Source organism: Acipenser ruthenus, chromosome 2, assembly GCF_902713425.1.
Source record: "Acipenser ruthenus chromosome 2, fAciRut3.2 maternal haplotype, whole genome shotgun sequence".
In the NCBI taxonomy this organism is placed as follows: domain Eukaryota; kingdom Metazoa; phylum Chordata; class Actinopteri; order Acipenseriformes; family Acipenseridae; genus Acipenser; species Acipenser ruthenus.
The window spans coordinates 31,750,680-31,756,163 of record NC_081190.1 but is presented as its reverse complement, the minus strand read 5'-3'; positions in this window follow the sequence as shown (position 1 = coordinate 31,756,163).

Sequence of the window (5,484 nt, the reverse complement as noted above, 5' to 3'; positions counted from 1 at the left end):
AGACAAATGCCTTTTTTCCTGATTCTGTATTTTATTCACCAGCCAAATAATAGTGTAGGTTTCATAATATTGGGTGTTCTATTTTGTTATTTTTGGTATAAACTAGGGTTTTTACATGATTAATAACGTTGGGCTTGTTACTGTATTGCCTCATCCCTTCTGGTCATTTTTAAACCCTAGGGGATAGTAGCACGTTGGGAATATTCTAATTCTTTCATACTGGCTAGTCAGCACTCACATATCCAACCCTATAAAATTGTGACTTCAGTGACGGTTAAACGAGTGTGACACATCTCATTATTTCATTTTGGCCCGTTCCAACCCTTGTCCATTTTTTCAGTGTACACAAAAAGATTAAATGTCAAAAATACACAGCTGAAAGGACTTTGTTTTAAAATAAGTAGGCTTCCATTAAGATGTACTGTAGTTGGTTTTGTTGGTACAATACTATATTTTCAACAGAAGAAGTATTTTACGATGTGATTCTAAAAATATCACTTGCCAAAACAGATGGCATGTGGACTGTAATACAGTACATACTTTTAAATCTGGTACGTATGTAGCAGTATGTAAAATTCCCCATTAACGATACAACAGCAAAATGAAATCAAAATGTTACCCATGCACAGAACTGCATAAAACCTAACAGGCAATGCAATTTAGCAAAACATTAAAAAAAAAAAAACAGTTTCCAGAATTAAAACAGTATCCAAAGTCAGTATTCAAAACTGCAGAATATAGTGCTCGATAAGACCATAATGTCACAGTTCAGTTGCAAACGAAAATGCACAAAAACAACTAAAGATCACAGATTTTTCTTTCTTTTTAAATGCATCACAGTATCTAAAACTTTTTAATGATCAACTGTTTTACATTACCGTAGCTTGTCTCGTTCACTGTGTTTTTGCTGCATTTTTGTCATTGGAGGAAGTGCTGTGTAACTGCACAATAAAGACAGACTGATTTGGCATGCGAGAAACAAACCAAACCAAAACAAAACAAAAATGTGTGCTGTGACGGATAAACAAGTACATTGTAACATTGAAGAGATGGAATTTGTATTAGAAAACTGGTGACAGAGTCATTAATTTGTTATATATATATATATATATATATATATATATATATATATATATATATATATATATATATATAGATATATATATATATATATATATATATATATATATATATATATATATATATATAATGGAAATTGATTTATTTCTTAATACAAGGACGGTAAAATGTGACTGACTTGTATCTGAGTGTGGTATATGCGAGTGCTGACTGTGTGTGTGTGTGTGTGTGTGTGTGTGTGTGTGTGTGTGCATAGAACATGTAAAAAAAAGTCAATCAAGCATTTCTGAGAATTAAAATAGTTTGAGTTACTTTAATTTAATCAGCCACTCTTTGACACTGTTTGAATGCAAAATACACTTGGACTCAGAGTCAACTGGGAGAGTTAATTTGGAGACTTGAAGTGGGATGTACAAATCTATAGGTGAACTGTAAATAGGAGGGATACCAACACCCCCACCCACACCCTTAATTGTACACATCAACACAAACATCCAATACGACCCACCCCCTGCTTTTTAACCCTGCTTCCTGAAACCAAAGTATAGAGATTTTTCACGTGTTCAAAAGGCTGCAGATTATTTTGGTAATTAATAAAAACACCTAAACAAGCACTTCTTTGAGAAACAAATATTTGCTGCAGTTATAACATGACAATTTAACTTACTATTTATTAGCTATGCCTTTTTACATTGAGAAGAGTTCCCTGATGCTTAATAATTCCTCACTTGCCACTAGGTGTCACTGCAACGTGTTTACAGTAGTTGTGATGTTTACACAGTCTCATTTGATTGTAATGCAGATTTTTCTTTTAATTTTTAAGGATTTAATGAAATACTTAAATGTTTTTTATATTTTGATTTGTTTATCTGTCTTATTATTGGTGAATAAAATCCCTGAAATAATTGCCTTTTCTTGATGATGGGTAGAAGATGCCGTAAACTGGGTTTAATCTTATATTCATCTTCTATAGTAATGCTAGGCAGAAGTAACATAAGCTGGCTTACCCATCTAAGAGTGGTCACAGTAGCCTTTAGCAGGATGCTGCTTTACATAACTGTTAGAATCGTTCTATTCCTCACTGAAGATTTAGTGAGCACTTGCTTCAAAATAGACAATATGGAGCATTTTAGCTCAAATACTCCATACACTGTTTTCTTTGTTCATGCTGACTTTGACTGTTTCCTTAGGTTTTTTTTTTAGTTAAATCTAATTTATACAGTACAGCTTAGGGACCCATAATAGAAATGTGTTTTAGAATTCTCAAAAGACCATTTCTCTATACTGGAGGCCTTTATGAATGTATGTACACTGCTGTGTAAAAGTCTTTACATTTTTCTACTCTGATGCATTATGAGCATCAACAATTTACTCAAAGCCTCCACTAGTGTTTTCTACTATTATAACAACCTTGACTTGCATAAAGAAGGAAAAACATTCAGTGAAATAGCTCTCATCACTCGATTTTCAAGGTGTGGTATCTGAAGTATAATCACAAGTACAGATAAACATCATCTGTAATTGACAAACATCATCTGTAATTGATAAGATTGTTTTCCAGAAAGCTGCCTAACAAAGATGAGCAATACTTGAAGATAATATCCTTAAGGAATAGAAATAAGACAAGCGTTGAAGTTATAACAGAACTGGCAGAAGGCACAGGTGTCATTGTCCATCCATCAACAGTCCAAAGCACTTTTGACCATTGTTCCATAGTCCAATTTCTGTGTTCTTGTGCATATTTTAGTCTTTTAGTCTTTCTTAAGAAAGGTATTCTTACTGCAACACATCCTTTAAGTCCTGATTTCAAGAGTGACTTTCGTACTGTTAATTTGATGGACAATGACACCTGTGTAAAACATTTTAAACAAATGAGGAAACACTAAATTGTTTTCTTAAAGTATGGACTCCTAAATCATATGTATTGTGTAAAACATTTTACAGTCATTTCACAGTTATCGTGTCAGACAATTCTAAACTCATGATTTTGAAGCGCATGTTTTGTCAATATAAATTCCAAACATAATTACTGGCACTGTTATTTGTTAGTCTTGGCTTTTTAAAGACTTCATTTATTATCGTTGTATACACACATTTTGTCTGTCAAATGAGGGAAAAAAATGAATGTTCTTACTGCATGTGCACTGCATGAATGGACCTCTCTCAATTTCATCTTGCTGATAACATCTTTAAAGCTTTTACCACATTTACTGGGGGATATTTTGGACAATTAATTTATTTGATTTCAACAGGATGTATTAGAACCACTGTAAGTTCCAAATGCTTGGGGGTTTGAATGAATTGCACAGTGGTGTATGGCTGCTTTTGTTTGCATGCTTGTGGGAACATTCTAGTGTAGGGTTCTGTACTGTACCGTATGCCACCTTCTTTCAGGTGCCCTCTTGAGCTTTAATTACATTTTCATACTAGTGCATTTAATTAAAAAGCTGGAAAATACATTTTAGTACTATTAATTTGGGCAAGAGAGCTTTCTGTTGCATAAGGAGGACCCACTGAAAAGAAAATTTGCATATATATATATATATATATATATATATATATATATATATATATATATATATATATATATATATTTCTTTATGTGGTTAATACGCAAACAGTTTTTTTTAATTAAAGGTCACCACTTTTGTCCGTAATGGTGTCTATAGATTTGGACAAACAATTTTGGGATGTTTCTGATGTGGTGTATCATTTAATAGTCAGACCAACTAACTGTAGTGTGTGTGTGTGTGTGTGTGTGTGTGTGTGTGTATTTATTTATACACTTTCAAACAACATCAGTCTACCTACCATGCTACCATGGTTCATGAGAGAGAGAGAGAGAGAGAGAGAGAGAGAGAGAGAGAGAGAGAGAGAGAGAGAGAGAGAGAGAGAGAGAGAGAGAGAGAGAGAGAGAGATTACTTGGGGATCCTTATATCTATAGCTGTCATACACTGTCCATATATTTGCACCTATAAACATGAGTTATTGGCACATAGAGGTCAGACTGCTTGCTCTTCTTTGATCTGTCACCCATGGTGGTCTGCAGTTCTACAGGAATCATTTCTCAAACACACAGAGATCAAAATTTAAAGCCAACGGTTCTTGGAATGCGTTGAGTATAATTCCCAATAAACCTACTGGACACTTCTGCATCAAACCAATAACTAATGATGTGAGACGCATTCTCCACCTCTCACACTCCCCCTGGTACCCGGAACTTGTCATTATGAAAAGCATTCATTTTTGAGTTTCAAGATTGTGAACTTTGCATGGTACAATTAATTTGGCTCTATTTGTATTAACATATTGGGCCCTATTTTGAAGCTAGTGAAAGGAACACAACAATTGTAACAGTAAGTAGCAAGAAACAACGTAGTTGCAGTGAGAATCAGCTATTGCTCTAAGTAGATTATTACAAGGGGTATTCCATTAAAACTATTCACCTAAAAAATGCCTTTGCTCTTGCTTTAAAATAGGGCCCCTTGTGTATTTTCATAAGTCAAAAACACACTATGTTGAAGAATTAGTCTTCCTGTGACTTCAAGGTGTAATGGTTCTGACCTACCCACAATTACAGTATAAAACAGGCTTTTATATACATCCCTGAGTATACTTTTGTTTATGGGTTTTAAGGAACTCTACAGCAGATATCAGGGAGATACAAGCCCCTCGAGGACATAGGCCAGATTTGCAGGCATCTGTTTGAGCTCAAGCCTGACCAGTAAGGTCCGTTGTAGTGCATTCATGAGAAACAGTCCCTGGCGATTTTGCCTCCATATCCAGCAGGTGTGCCAGAGCCAATGCGATGCTCCCCTGATGGTTTGACTGACCCTGCACACCATGTTGTTGTGCCTTTCCCAGGTGTGCCCCTTGGGGGCCTTAAAGAATGTTTTATTGTTCTTTTTCATACTCCTTCACAGTCTCAATTTAATCAGTTAGGTTGCTCTTTCTATTCACAGAAATTCAGCAGAAATCTCCAGTATTTGTAGTTTGTGATATGCCCCCTGGTGTAAGTGAATTCGGACTGCTCAACCCTTGTTGCATCACAGGGTTTCCCCAGTTTTCCCCATTACTATGCAAATCGAACGTGGTTCACAGCACATTAGCAGGGCGTAATGTTGACAACAGGAAACCAGGAAATACAACACCTCTTACAGCGAGTCTATTACAGCTTCATTAATTAGCCAACACAAGCTTTCAAATTATATGCGCAACGCAATAAACAACATGGGACTGAGAATGAGCTAAATATATAACTGAGACAATGTTCATGTGAACATATGTATTCAGTCAAATCAGTTCAATACTTATCCTTCCCATTCTATAACATTTTCAGCCTCAGACATTTACCGTTAGAGCTATTTTATTTAGGCTATTTATTTATTTATTTATTTATTTAT